The following is a 15,906-nucleotide window of genomic DNA, read 5'->3' as shown; positions in this document are numbered from 1 at the left end:
AAAGTGCAGAAAGAGGAGAAGAGGTTCAAGGTAGGAAAAGAAAAGCTGCAGAGTGATGGAACAAAGTGCCCACTACCAACAGCAGGAACTGTATTTGTTTCCACAAAATGGGTGACTTAAGCAACAGAAATGTATTGTCTCACAGTTCTGGAGGCTAGAAGTCCAACGATCAAGGTGACAGCAGGGTCGGCTCCTTCTGAGGGCTGAGAGGCAGAGGCTGTTCCACGTCTCTCCTCTAGCTTCTGGTAGCTTGCCAGCAATCTTCGGTGCTCCTTGGCTGGTAGGCACATCACCCCCTTCTCTGTCTTCATCTTCACATGGCACTCTCCCTGAGTCTGTCTCCAAATTTCCCCATTTTATAAGGACGTCAGTCATATTGGATTAGGACACATCCTAATGGTCTCATTTTAACTTGATCATCTCTGTAAAGATCTCATCTCCAAATAAGGTCACCTCCTGAGGTACTGGGGGTTAGGTCTTCAACATCTGAATTTTGAGGGGACACAATTCAATCCATAACAGGTACTAAGTCTTTAGAGCTGAGCTGGATATCACGGTGCCCACTGGCCACACGTGGATATCGAGCACTTGACATGTGGCTAGTCTGAACAGAGGTGAGCTATGAGTGTAGAATAGACACCAGAGTTCAAACACTTAGAGTGAAAAAAAGAATGCAGGATACCTCAATTATCTTTATATTGATTACCCCGCTAAATACTTTTGATATATTGGGTTAAAGAAACTAAAATACAGAATTAAGATTAATTTCCTCTCTTCTTACATTTTTCAATGTGGCTTCTAGAAAATTTACCATTACACATACAGCTTATATTTGTGGCTTGCCTTATATTTCTATTGTACAGCACTGTTCTAGAAAGAGAAATTCACCAGGTCCCTGACACCTGATCACCTTGTGAGAAGATTTTCTGAACTTCTCACATAGTTCTCTGACAATGATGGCAAAATTAAGCATTTGAATCACTTGAAATATGACATACAGTAGACGGTAAACATCAAACTTTATACCTGTACAGCATACTCTAAATGTGAAATAAGTTTTTGTCTAACCTAAGTGACAAAAGATATATTTGATCAATAAGGATCGCACTTTATTTTTTATTACTAAGAACTCAATTTGGAACAGGCCACCCAATATCATCCTATAATAGTGGCTCCTGTTTAAGGTATTCACTTTTTCATTTACCTTGTGTGAGAAAAATGAGGCTGCATAGCAAGGGTGCCTTTTATTAATGATTACATCAGAATGGTACCAGTCCTTATTAAAGATGGTTTTCCAAGTGAGGTTTTGCATATGCTCCATGCAGATAAATCATGGGTACCTTAGTGAAGTCACATCAGTGTAGATGGATTTTGCTTTATGAAATGCACTGGGTTATAAATATTCTGACCTTGTTTATAAAGGAAGCCGGTTAGTTCACTTAATGAAGACATTAATTTGCCATTCAGCTTGGACTGATTATTCATTAGCTGCTCTTTCCTGACCAACAGCTCTGACTTACAAACGCAACCCGTTTATTTGATTGTAGGCAGTGGTGTGCTGCCACCTATGGCTGGAAAGAAAAAAGGATAAGGTGCAGAGAGTTCTGACAAAGCCACAACTATTGAAAAGAGTCAGAGTATGAATAAAACAAGGCTAGAACAAAATACGTTCGAAAGTATACTACTGTGGACCTTTCCCCATGTTAAAATCATTGTAAGACATTGACTTATTTGCAAGCAAAATAAAACCTAGATGAAGTAAGCCATAAATGTCACAACTGCAAAGTCTTAACCCAATTATTCTTGGTGGGGCTGGTGTCATAAGATCAACAGTACTGATAAGTCAAACAGTGTAAGATCTACTATAATCACTTTCCAAGTGGGCCACTGCTTGTATTTCCCAGAACTCACCTTGGGATCTTTCTTTTTTTCGCTCTTCAGGCCTTTTCTCTACTCCAGGACAGCACCTTTGGCAACACTCAGCAAACATTTTTGGATTCCAGGCATTGTCCTGGATATTTGAGATGCAACGTGGACGAGGATTTGTGTGTAAATCTCCTGCCCTTGAGATGCTTACATTCTAGTAGAGTGAGACAGGTAATAAACACGAAGCAAAAGAAATAAGCCAATTCTCTAGTATGTTGGAAGGTGACAGGTGATATGGAAAGAGAAAATGAAGGACAAGATACAGAGGTTGGAGGTGGGATGGTAAGATGGGGGTAGGGTGCAATCTTAACTAGAGGAACCTCACTGAGAAGGTGACACTGGGTAAGTGTCACCTGGAAAGGTGTTAGAGGTAGCTGCAAGAAGAGCATTCTGGGAAGAGGGACCCCTTGGACCAAGGCCCCATGGAGTGACAGTGTCTGGTGTGCTGAGAAAGAAGAGGCCTGTGGAGCTGGGGACACAAAAGAGGAGGAGAGCTGGGAGATGAAGCCAGAGAGGAGGGGAGGGAGCCCATCACAGCAGGCCTTGGGGACCACCATCAAGAGCTCAGCTTTTAGCTGAGTGAAATATAACTTCCTGACTTTTTTACACTTCTGGCTGACCTACCCTTAAATTTTTCTCTTTCTGGTTTTTGTTTTTAAAATCATGTTTGATAGTTTTATAGTTGTGGTGGTAGTTATTGTCTCAAGATTCATGTATACCCATGAACGCAAATTGGAATAAATAAGAATGTGTTCACCTTTCACGGACTTCTTTTCATTATTTTCTATTCTATTCATTATTTTTCTATTCACATTATTTTTCTATTCGTATTTCATATGCATGGTTATAATCATTCTCGATACATGTGTCTTGCTTTTATGTTTAGTATGTCACAAGCACTTTTCATGTTATTCTATGTTTATTATAAACAGTTTATTAGCTTAGTAAAACTCCTAAAAGAGGATAATATCTACCTTTTAAAGTTATTGTGAAGATTAAGTGAAAAAATCATGAAAAGAGCTGAATGTAGTGTCTGGCACAGAATAAACCCTCAATAAACTTAGCTTTGAGTAGATGTACAGGGATTCACTTTTTTTCCATTTCTGAAGGTTTATTCACTACTATTTACTAGGCTAAATAATGCTTTGATGAACTACTTGGTACATGGAGGAATTTGTAGGATTAGTTTATGGCTAAAGTCTATTAGATCGCAAACTGCTTTCCCAAGCCTTCAGAACTTTGAGAAAATAAATTTCTGTTATGTAAACCACCTACTCTGTGGTCTTTTGTTATGGTAGCCCAAGCTGACTAATACACACTTCTTCCCAATCAGGAATGTGGTACAGTGCTCCATTTATTTAAATTTTCCTTTACAACTCTCAAAAACAGGTTTTCAATTTATTTTGAGTAAGTTCCAGTCATTTCTCACCAGAATTTTATTTCTAGAAATACCTATTTTGCTTTTATCATTATGTATTGGAAATCCTTTTTATCAGAATATTTTCTAGCCAGTTATTGGAGATAAATAGAAAACCTTCTCGTTTTATATATCTCATATCTAGCCAGACACCTTATTGAACTATTATATGTAATAAATTCCTGTAAAAGCTAACAAGGAATTGGAGAATAAATTATTTAACAGAAATTATATTAAAAGCACATTGCTCTCTACAGTTCTATGTAGTCAGAAGTAGGCCTCAAATTTTCTCTTACAAGCAAAAAAAATTAAAGGAGGAAACAAAATCCATTCTAAGTTAGTATAACTAGTTGTAGTTAATTCTTCCTACTTCTAAAATCTTCCTTACTACTGAAAAGCAATTTCTCTAATAGAGCCTCAATAAGAGGACACAGCTTTCTCATAAAAGAAACTGTTTTTTTTTTGTTTGGTTGCTTGGTTGGTTTTTTAGGTGTTCACTGTGGCATTGTTTAAAATAGAGAAAAAACTGGACACAATTTATATATCCATCCACACAACCGCATAATTTAAATACAAAATACAATGTAATATTATGAAGTAGTTGTTTAAATTAGATCTCTCTATGTAATATGTATATATCTTTAAAATATACTGTAGGGACTTCCCCGGTGGCATAGTGGTCAAGAACCCGCCTGCCAATGCAGGGGACACGGGTTCGATCCCTGATCCAGGAAGATCCCACATGCCGCGGAGCAACCAAGCCCGTGCGCCACAACTTCTGAGCCTGCGCTCTAGAGCCCGTGAGCCACAACTACTGAGCCCAAGCATCACAACTACTGAAGCCCGCATGCCTAGAGCCCGTGCTCTGCAACAAGAGAAGCCACCACAATGAGAAGCCCGTGCACTGCGATGAAGAGTAGCCCCCGCTCGCCACAACTAGAGAAAAGCCTGCACGCAGCAACGAAGACCCAACGCAGCCAAAAATAAATAAACAAATTAATTAATTAATTAATATATATATATATATATATATATATACATAATGTAGAATGAAAAAAGTAACAAGCAGAACAATAAGAAAGAAACTGTTTTTTAAGATCCCATGACCTAACTCCTTCAAACCAAAGGACTGCAGTATTTCTTTTTGAAGTTTCTAGTTATCTTGGAGTTTCTGGCGAAAAGCTAAATTCAGAATCTTAATTCAAAACAAAGTTATGGTATATGTATACACCACCCAATTTTTCTGTAATAGGTGGTTTTTCTGTAACTTGGGCTCAAAATATTCAACTTACTCAGCTCCTACATAAAGAAATGCCTAGAAATTTTAGCTAATTCCTCTACCAAACCAACTAGCCCATATTCCAGTTGCTTTCTCCTGTGATGATGCAGTTAGTAGACATTCCATCAGCTCCCTAAAACTACACCCACACTCCCTCATTCCCCCAAAATGGAAAGCCCAGTCTTACAAACATCGTGGTGGTTTCCTGGAGTCATTCAGCTGTCTTCCTCCTTCCAATGTCATGAGTCTATGGGATGGAGAAGCACATCCATACAGGAGTCTTCCTACAGAGACTTGTCTATGTTTGCAGCAGTTGCAGTGCCTAAAAGTGGACACAAATCCCCTCTCCTGAAAGGATGCAGGAGTTAGTGGATAAGAATACATAGCAATACAGAAGTCAATGGAGAAACACACATAACTGCTTTTCTCCTTATTTTACACCCAATAACTCACTCTGTATATTCATTAAATTTACTCATCTGCATCCCACATCCCCCCCTAAAAACTATATTAATTTGGATTTTATTTATAATTCCCTAGGAAAGACATACTGATGTTTTTGTTTTGTTATCTATACTTGTAACAGTAAATATATCATAATTTTTTAAGTAATTAATACTAGAACCACCCTTATTTTAAAACCCTATTGAAATAGGAGAGAAATAGGTGAGGGAGATTAAGAGGTGCACACTTCCAGCTACAAAATAAATGTCATGAGTATGAAATGTACAGTGTGGGAAATACAATCAATAATAATGTAATACCTTTGTGTGATGACAGATGGTAACTAGACTTTTCATGGTGATCATTTTGTAGTGTAGGGGAGTATTGAATCACTGCTGTACACCAGGAACTGTGTAGTGTTGTAGGTCAATTATACTTCAAAAACAAACAAACTCGTAGAAAAAGAGATCAGATTTGTGGTTACCAGAGGCAGGGGGCTGGGGGTGGGGGAATTGAATGAAGGTAGTCAAAGGTATAAATTTCCAGTTATAAGATAAATAAGTACTAGGTATGTAACGTACATCATGATAAATGTAATTAACACTGCTGTATGTTATATATGAAAGTTTTTAAGAAAGTAAATTCTAAAATTTCTCATCACAAGGAAATTTTTTTCTTTTTCTTTTATTTTCTATCTCTATGAGATGATGGATGTTCGCTCGACTTATTGTGGTGATCATCCCATGGTGTATGTGGGTCAGGTCATTATGCTGTGTACCTTAAACTTACACGGTGCTCTATGTCAATTATATCTCAATGAAACTGGAAGGAGAAGGAAGGAAAGAAAGAAAAGAAAGAAAGAAAGAAAGAAAGAAAGAAAGAAAGAAAGAAAGAAAGAAAGAAAGAAAGAAAGAAAGAAAGAAAGAAAGAAAGAAAGAGAGAAAGAGAGAAAAGAAGGAGAAGGAAGGAAGGAAGGAAGGAAGGGAGAAGGAAGGAAGGAAAGAGGGAGGAAGGAAACAAGGAAGAGAGAAAGAAAGAAAGAAAGAGAGAGAGAGGAAGGAAGGAAGGAAAGAAGGAAGGAAGGAAAGGAAAAACTCCTTCACTGAAACAAATGAATGGATAAACAAAATGTAATATATACATACAGTGGAATATTATTCAGTCTTAAAAAAGGAATGAAGTTCTGAGACATGCTACAGCATGGATGAACCTTGAAAACTTTATGCTAAGTGAAATAAGCCAGATACAAAAGGACAATTACATGATTCCACTTATATGAGGTACCTAGAGTAGGTAGTCAAATTCATAGACAGAAAGTAGTCAGATTCATAGACAGAAAGTAGAATGATGGTTACCAGGGCCTGGGAGGAGGGGAGATTGGGGAGTTACTGTTTAATGAGAAGAGGGTTTTAGTTTGGATGATGAAAAATTCTGGAAATGGATAGTGATAACGGTTATACAACATTGTAAATGTACTTAATGCCACCGAGTTGTACACCTGAAAATGGTTAAAATGGTAAATGTTATGTATATTTTACAATAAGAAAAATGAATTTAAAAAGTGAACTCATTGTAATATACAGGGAGTCCCCTATGCTAAGCCCTTTGGCATCCTACCATGATACCACCATCAAGTACATTTTTAGCCAAGTGTTTCTAACTAGACCATAACATCTTGAAAAATGTTGTGAATAAATCTTTAGATGTTATCAAAACACCACTAGGAAGTTTGTACCAATTTACCTCTCAACTGGTAGTGTTCATTTCTTCACTTACTTGTTGACATTCAGCTTTGATTGGCAGTCATTTAAATCTTTGGCTGTAAGACTATAGTTTTATTTCAACTTCCCGTGTTATTAGTTGAGTTGGAAGATGTTTTCACAGGTTTGTTGGCCATGGCAGAACAAGCATTCTCTACACAAGCTGTTTTTGCTTTTCCACCTCTCACTTACCAGGTCACCTAGTCTCCCTAGACTTGGTCATGGTCAGACTCACCCTGAGCACCTCATCACCAGTGGAGATGTTCGGTCCTTATCTGACAGAAGGAGTGCATCTCCTTCCCAACACCACTCTTCCATGTTATTCTTGTCTTTCGATTTTCCTTCTCCTCTGGTGTTCCTTCTTGTCCCCTTGGTAGATTCTTCTTTTTAAACATCATTATTCCTTTGGGGTCTGTCCAGGACTATCTTCTCTGCTCACTGTACACACTCCACTCACATGGCTTCAAAAGTAGATCATATGTTAATGCATAAATGTAAAGCTTGGGTGCAAATCTTCCTCCTGGGCACAAGTCTTATATATCAAGTACCAAATCGACCTCTCCACACAGAAGCACACGTTGTGCCTCACATGCTGTACATTCATCACAGAAGTCAGCATCTGTTCCTCAAACCTGCTTTGATCTTGTGTTCACCACCTCATTGAATAGCAACGTCTTCTACTCTGTTATTCAAGAAAGAAATCTGGGAATAGTCCATGATTCTTCTGCCCTTTTTTTTACCAATCCTTCTCCCCACCTCAAGTCAGTACCTTTTTCCTACCTGTTTCATGAATCTGGCTACTGTCTTGTTTTCCCACTAGCACGTCCTTAGTCCAGCCCACCATGATCCCTTGTCTGACTACAGCCATGGTCTTTTATTTAGCTCCCCAATTCCACTCTTTGACTCCACCATCTACTCTCTTCGCTACAGCCAAAGCAAACTTCTTAAAACACAAGACTGATCATATCACATCTTTCAGAAGGTTCCCATTGTCTTTAAGATAAATTCCAAATCCCATAATATACCTAAGGAGGGCTGGACTCTTCTCACCCATCTCCATCTCATGCCACTCCTCCAACCTGCAGTCATCATCACCCTGACCACACACACAGAGCATTCAATCATGCTAGACACACTTCAGGTCTACAAATAAATCAGGCCCTCTCTCATCCCTCAGCTTTTGCACGTGCAATCATCTAGACTCAGGACACTCCTCCCCAACCCTTTTTACCCAACTTCCTGCTCATCTTTCAGACGTCTGTTGGTTGGCTACTTGCAATCCCTCATCAGCTCCTGTACCTGAGGGTAAATCTCAGTTTCTTCCTTTTAAAGCTGCCTCACCACCTGGCAGAAGCCCTCTTGCATAGGATCCCTTTGGAAATGACCCCAGACAAATAGCCCTCCCTTGGATTCCACATCTAGCGGCTAGAACCCTACAACTCTGACCCATACCAAAGCAAATCCCACTTCTTCCCAAATGCAGCCCTCTAGTCTGCTGCCACAGGTGTTCCATCCATCTCTCACCCCAAGGTTATTTTTGTTTTTTGTTTTCATGAGTCAGGTACCAGTCCTTTGCATCCCCCAAACTCCAGGTGACTTATGTCAAGGTTTACCTAGGGGGTCCCTCATAGCCCCTCTCACTAAAAGAGATTCCCAACACAATAATAACATTTTCTAAAGAAATTCTCTATCTTCTCCAACAAATTCCTGTCAGTCTTCTGAACCACCTTTTTAGGCTGGAGGTGGGTGGTCAGCTAAGGATACTTACACCAGTTCTTGGCCAGCTCCTTTCAGATGCTGCAGAGGAGAAGGAGGAAAACTTTGGCAAGTTGAAAAAACAGAGAGAGGACCTCTCACTGAAAGGTAATGACAAGAGAGGGGAGTGATATGAAAGGTAATCAGTAGGATAGAAAGGATGCAAGACCATGGTAGAGAGTTTTATATATATATATATATATATATATATATATATATTTTTTTTTTTTAAAGGGAAACCACTGAAGCATTTTGAGCAGAGGAGAGACATGACCTGCTCACATGTCATAAAAGCCACTCTCTTTCTTTTGTGTAGAATGGAATGTAAAGGAACAAGAGGGAAACTAGGAGACCAGTTAGAAGGCATCTCAGTGCTCAGTGGCTCAGTGGAGAGATGGGAATGGCTCAGGTGAGATTGTTGACATCAGGTAAGAAGACCACTCAATCAGATTAAAGCTACGTTTTGTGGGAGAACCAACAGGTATTGCTGGTGGATTGGATATGAGAAATGAAGTAAAAGGAGAAAAGAAGGATGGTTCTAAGGATTTTGCCTCAAGCAAATGGGATAATTTACTGAGGTGGAAATGACTGAAAGGGGAGCAGGATGCCGGTCACAAAAGAGTATGTATTCAAAAGTCTATCTTGGTTATGTTAAGTTTGAGATGATGATTAGATATCCAAGTGGAGAGGTCAGGAGGGCAGCTGGAGTCTAGAGTCCAGATGTTCTACCATTCCAGTTATCTATTGCTATGTAACCACCCGCAAAACTTCATGGCATAACTATAATTTTTCTTTATGCTCATGGAATCTGTGAGTCATGGACCAAGATGGTTTGTCTCTATTCCTTGATATCTGAGACCTCAGCTGGGGAGACTCAGACAGCTGGACATGGCTTGAATGACTGGGGATTAGGATCATCTGGAGGCTTCTTTACTCACATATCTGGCACCGAGCCTGGGATGACTTGAGGGCTGGGCTCAGTTGGTACCGTCAATGGGCGTGCCTACACAGGGCCTTTCCGTGCGACTTGGGCCTCCAAAAGCAAGGGTTCCAAAAAGCAAATATTCTGGTAAAAAACAAACAAGCAAAAAACCAAAACCAAACAAACAAACAAAAAACAGCCACAAGGCCTTTTGAGACCTAGGTTCAGAAATCTCAGAGAAAGAGTTCTACAGTGTTGTTCTATTGGTGGTGAATGCAGTCACAAGTCCACCCAGATTCAAGAAGAGAGGACATAACATAGATCACACTTTTCAATGGAGGAGTGTCAAAGAATCTGTGGCCATCCCCACGATACTCTCAGAGTCCCTGTTCAATGGTGGAGACCTTGAAGAACAGGGAAGAACAGATCATTGTAGTGTGAATCTGAGAAACCAGTTTCACGAGAGTGAGATGGAGAGAAAAGTCAGACCACAAGGGCTTCCCTGGTGGCGCAGTGACTAAGAATCCACCTGCCAATGCAGGGGACACGGGTTCGAGCCCCGGTCTGGGAAGATCCCACATGCCTCGGAGCAATTAAGCCCGTGTGCCACAACTACCGAACCTGTGCTCTAGAGCCCGTGTGCCACAACTACTGAAGCCTGCGTGCCTAGAGCCTGTGTTCCACAACAAGAGAAGCCACCGCAATGAGAAGCCCGCACACCACAAGGAAGAGTAGCCCCCGCTCACCGCAACTAGAGAAAGCCCACGCACAGCAAAGACCCAACACAGCCAAAAATAAATAAATTAAGAAAAAAAAAAGTCAGACCACAAGACTATAATTAGGGAAGAGAGAAAAACAATCTGCACATTTACTAGCAAATGCCTCTGTGCAACAGTATATACTGGACCTTGAAATCGAAACTAAACCTTTCAGTTATATATTGTACATACCTAGTGTATTAAATGGGCCAAATCCCATAATGGTTTGGTTTTTCTTCCATCGCTTCTGATATTCTGTGATGTCTCTTCCCTACCCTCTGGTGGTAGCTCGGGCAAATCTCAAAACTTTACCATTGCTTTTGACTAAAAGAATAGTTTTATTTTCAGGTGTTCAAAAACCCAGAACAGAATCTGTTCAAAATATGTACTGTATTTTGAAAATCGCATAGTTGCACACAAAAATCCAGCAGTCTGGCTTCTTTTGAAAACCTGAAGATCTGGTAACACCGGACCTGCACTGCAACAAATGGTAGAAGCTGAGTAGCACCTGTCGCTTTTTGGACAAGCTGAGTGCCTCTGGCCCACAGCCCTGCTCGTCCTGTTTGTGAATTGCATTAACCTCACCTGCTTGGTCTCATGGCTCTGGGACCCGCCCCAGGGACTGGTCATGTGGTCTGCTCTTTCACTCCCTGGCTCTGCTTCCTCCTCATTGGCCCCTGATTTAATTTTCTCTTTACTGTTGATCCCTTTCAAGGCAGGCAACCAGATGTCAGCCTTCCCTTGGGAGGCATCTCTGTGGTTGCCTCAGAGATCTTCCACAGCGACATGGGTGAGGCACCTTCCAACTGACATCTGACAGCTACTGCTGCACCCAGACGCCTGCCTTCACCACACAAAGACTTTGCCCCTTGTTATGAAGGCAGGTCCTTACGTGGCTTTAGCCCACCTACCCACTGTGGCACATACTCGGCACAAATGTGGGCTCCTCTGCTTGTGGTGGCCACAAGCAGCGGGGCAGGCTGTTCTGCTATCTCTCCCCAGCCCATTCTCACAGGCAACTCAGCCAGCCTCCCCATCATTAGACCTCTCCACTGGGGAGCAGCTACCTCTCCGTTCACACAGACCCCCTCAAATTCTCAAGAACACAAACGAGGTTCACCCAAGAACCCTTTCCTACTTGCCTCTGAGAGCAGCCAAGGGGGGGTCACACAAGTTTCTGCAGCTCAGACACATCCAGCCGGGAGTGGATGTCAGACTCCCCTTCCACCAGACACCATATCTCTGTGTGAGGTTCTCCTGGCAGCCCCTTCACTTGACTTGTAGGATCAGAAGCTCCCCTTCCACACTCCACAGCACTCTCTACTCTGATGAATTCACTGGAAAGAATCTAGTCTCTCAGTGAACCCTGAGGCTTCTCTTATCCAGGCTGGAGATCAGAGATTGTTTGGCCAAAAGCCTCATTTGGCCTCCACTAGTAAGCCCTGCACAAATGTGTCTATGCTAATATCTCTCTTTAATATGTGGGAGCACTTGTCTCCCACTGTCCTCAGCTATGAGGCTTGAGCTGAAATTCTAAGACAGCAGAGTCTCATGACACTCCTGTTATATATAAAACTGTATTTTCTTTGATTTATCAACGTTAGATAGTCTCTTTAGCACTTCGCCATAGAGCTTTCTACAATGATAGAAATGTGCCACGTCCGCACTGTGCAAAACGTCAGCCACCAGCCACATGTGGCTATTGAGAATTTGAAATGTGATTAGTGAGACTGAGAAATTGAATTTTTAATACTACTTAATTTGAATTAATGTAAGTTAAAATAGCCCCTTGTGGCTAGCAGGTACTGTATTGGAGGGCACCAGTCTATATAATAAGAAGACTGAAACTTATTACATGCTAGCTACGTACTAACTGGCCTTCTGAAAGGAATTATTCCATACATTGTTTCATTGGATTTTTACTATAGCCATACTAGATTGGTATTTTCTCTATTTTTTCTTTATAACTTAAGCCACAAATAATCTTCAATGTATAACCAACTAAAACTCACTTAATGCCCTTCAGTTCTTTTTTCAAATGTCATCTTCTCGGATGACTTTCCGTCGTCACCCTGTGCACATCTGCCACCCCGCTCTTCCTTCTGTGCTTATTTTTCTCAGGCCCCTTTTCATCATCTAATACACTCTGTGCTTTATAATGCTGTTTACTGTCCATTTATCTGGACTAGAATGTAAACTCAGTGAGGACAGAGGCTTTCATCTCTTTCTCTAATGGATCCCTGGAGCCCAGAACAGTGTTCAGTCGTTCCTCCTGGAGCTTACTAGGTTTTTGTCGAATGAATGAATGAGCTGCCTTCTAGACGAGACTGCTCCACAAAATGCCCTCTGTTCTGCTGAGCCCTTGTGTGGCTTTGTAAGTGGAGATGGTCCAAAGCCATCCTCAGAGGCTGAGACTGGAGAGAGCTGAATGGGGGCTCCCCAGGGCAATCAGGAGGGGAAGGAAAGAGAGGGGAGCCAGGGGTGGCATGAGGCTGAGACCCAACATGAGGCTGGGCAGGCTGTGAAAATCCCCCAGTGGTGGGGAAGACCTCAAGACAGAGCTATCTCACAGCGTTCACATTGAAGCTGTCTGTATTGTTGTGAAATAAATATATTTCCCACATTTTCAATAAAGCCTACGCTACCCATACAAGTCTAGTGCTAGAGGTAATTTTTTTATTGAAGTATAGTTGGTGTGCAATATTATATGCTACAGGTGTACAATAGAGTGATTCACAATTTTTAAAGGTTATACTCCATTTACAGTTATAAAATATTGGCTATAGTCCCTGTATTGTACAATATATCCTTGTAGCTTATTTGATACATAATAGTTTGTACCTCTTAATCCCCTAGCCAAGAGGTATTTTATTTGTTTGTTTGCTTACTTACTTTACTTACCTGCTTATGTATTCATTTGGGTGAAATTAAAGGAAGTTATTGAGTTTAATGGCTCCATCAACAATATGTAAAATGCAGCACAAGAAAAGATAAGCTGAACTATTTGGATGGAAGCAGGTGCCTAAGACAGGGTGACCATGAGGCTCTAAGCCAATTCAACCACAAATACCCACACTCACTCTCCAGAAATCCACCCCTCCTTCCCAATTTAGGGAGAGCATTTAATAAATATGTGTTGAATAGCTGATTAGGACTTCCATAGGGTGTGAATGAGCTGGAGTCAATCTGACTTTGATCTCAAGGGCCAGAAGACGCACAGATAAGGAAACTATGGGAGAAATTAAGCGCAATTTCCTATGGCTGTGCAGTGATGAAGTGTCAAAACCAGGCTTCAAAACTATGTGCCTTAACTCCAGGTCCATAATCTTTCTATTTGTCCCCATTGTCCTCTTTCTGAAAAGGCCTGGATTTGTGCCTGAGTCATTGCCTAAACTTGTGCAATTCCTTTAGTCCTTAAGTGCATACTTCATTTTTTAGCCTATTTAAAGTATGTTTGCAGCTGTCGGCTCTCCCAGACCCTAGTGAACACAAGGCCAGTCTATGAAGTGCTTGGACTAGCCAAATTCTCTTGCTTATCTTAGCAGTTTGATCTCCTTAACTTATATGTGCTCCACTCCTCATTCTTGTAAGTTTCAAACCCCATCCTTGATTCCACATCAAGCTTCCCTCCCAGAGGTCACTCATTTATCTGGTTGGCTGAAACAGGGCTGTCTGAGCAGATACCCAGATTTCTAGGAGGTATGGAAGGAAGACTTCTTGGCCGGTTAAATTTTCCACAATTTCCCACAACAGACACCTCAAATATCAGGTGTTGAGCACAGTAGGTGAGGTCTTCTAAAAACACAGATAAAAATCTCTGACAAGCCCAAAACACGGTGTTTAAAGTTATTTTTTTTTAAGAAAAATTTATTTTAAAGGTACTCGTAGTGGTCCTGTTCATTTGAGGTTACCATTTAAATCAAAGCAAGCAAAACAGAGTATACCTATTTCACAGAGGAAAATTCTTTGAAATTAATAGTCCAAAGCAAAAAGACTCTAAGTTTCTGAGATGGATCAAAGAGGTATTACTTTAGGAAGATTAAATTATAGTGGATATTTCCATATCTAATAGTGCTCTGGGTATTATTCACAGGATTTCCTTGCAAGAGATTAATATCACACCAGAAACCTGCTTAACAAGATGGTATCTAGAAAATTATTTAGGTCTAGTCTCCTGAAAGAAGGAAATTAACTGTTTAGAAAACAGCTGGCTTTCTGGACAGTGAGTAAATGTAAACTAAGCGGGGAGAAGGAAACAGTGTCTGCTGAAAAGACAGTTATTTTTAAATGAAAAAGAAATATGCGATCATCAATTTTTAAAATCTTTTCCATTCTCTTTTCTTTTAAACTTCTAGAACTGTGCAAGTAACAGCAGTGAAGGAGAGGAAAAAGAAGTGTTTGGGCGTAAGCACAAGGTAATACTTTGTTTTTATTTTTTAATTTTTTAACATCTTTATTGGAGTATAACTGCTTTACAATGGTGTGTTAGTTTCTGCTGTATAACAGAGTGAATCAGCTATACATATACATATATCCCCATATAATACTTTGTTTTTAAACCTGAACCTATGTTCCCACTAGGGGCGGAGTGGGAGGCTGAGGAGGCTGGGAGGCTGGGAGGGTGAGTTCATGACCTTCATCGCAGCCTGCTTCTCTTTTGAATACCTTGCTGTTTCTCTTCTTGTAAGCTTTCCAAAGCCCAGACTCACTGCCTCCATGTAATTCCTCTCCACATTTTCCCCTTAACCTCCTACGCTCTGGCTTCTGGAAGATCCTCCCTTAACCTCTTTACTCACTCTGTCCCTGGAGAGGTGGGAGCTGATTGATGAATTTGGGGAAAAATAACTGGCTGTTCTCCACTCGGCATGGCCCTTCTCCCTCTTGGGATACACCTGTAGCACCACTTGTACTCATTCCTGCCGCCATGCTGATAAGAGTAGAGGCAGTATAGTTGGTGTGGTGCTGCTTAGAGGAAAATCTCTCTTCACGGAAACCAGGAGTAGGGAAACGTTAATTCCCTCCAACAGGAAACAAACTGATAACATAAACGTGCCTCATTCTGGAGTTCACATCAGGCTCTCTAAGCTACTCCTTCGACTACTCTTTACTGAGGTTTTATTTTGGTTTTCCACCCACCATTCCTTCATTTTATTTCTCTAATTGCTCATAACCCAGGAAGGGAATATGAAATGCTCCTCTGGAAACTCAGAGGAGCAGGGCAGGGGGTTGGAGGGGGGGGCAGTGTTTAGAGATACTGAGAAATCAAAATCAGAAGAACAGAATTTGGTAGTGAAGTATACATGTGATCTGGAACCTCGGGGCCCCATGGTACACAGTGGAAGCCAGGGAATTTTAACTTCGGTGTTGCCTGGAGGCTTGGACTAGGCCCAGTGGGTTTTCACAGTAGCACAGGTGGCCTGGGCGAGAGGTTTTAAACCAGCCCGTGAGCCTTTTGAATCTGGAGGGTCATTGTGGCTTATGGTATTTTACTCATAAAATGTGACTTTCTGTGGAGTCCCAACTGCCCTTCTTGGGCTTTTGAAAAGGCTGAGTGGGTATCTTTAAGCCACAGGCGCTAAGGCCTCAGCAGAGGTGTGGGTTGCCCCTCACAGGGTCAACGTCATTCCTTCAGGGACTCAGAAGTT

At 41.1% G+C, this 15,906-nt stretch overlaps 1 long non-coding RNA gene across 1 annotated transcript in view; it reads left to right on the top strand.

Moving 5' to 3' along the window:
* LOC309660202 overlaps positions 1-15,906 on the top strand; it is a 35,532-nt gene that overhangs the window by 17,298 nt on the left and 2,328 nt on the right. The window contains exon 1 of the long non-coding RNA XR_014263265.1: positions 1-15,906. This exon is cut by the window's left edge and continues 17,298 nt beyond it. This is a non-coding gene — a long non-coding RNA (uncharacterized lncRNA).

This window comes from Balaenoptera physalus (genome assembly GCF_965194825.1).
Source record: "Balaenoptera physalus genome assembly, chromosome: 4".
Lineage (NCBI taxonomy): Eukaryota > Metazoa > Chordata > Mammalia > Artiodactyla > Balaenopteridae > Balaenoptera > Balaenoptera physalus.
The sequence above is the reverse complement of the archived record's forward strand: the minus strand, read 5'-3'. Positions and strand labels throughout refer to the sequence as shown.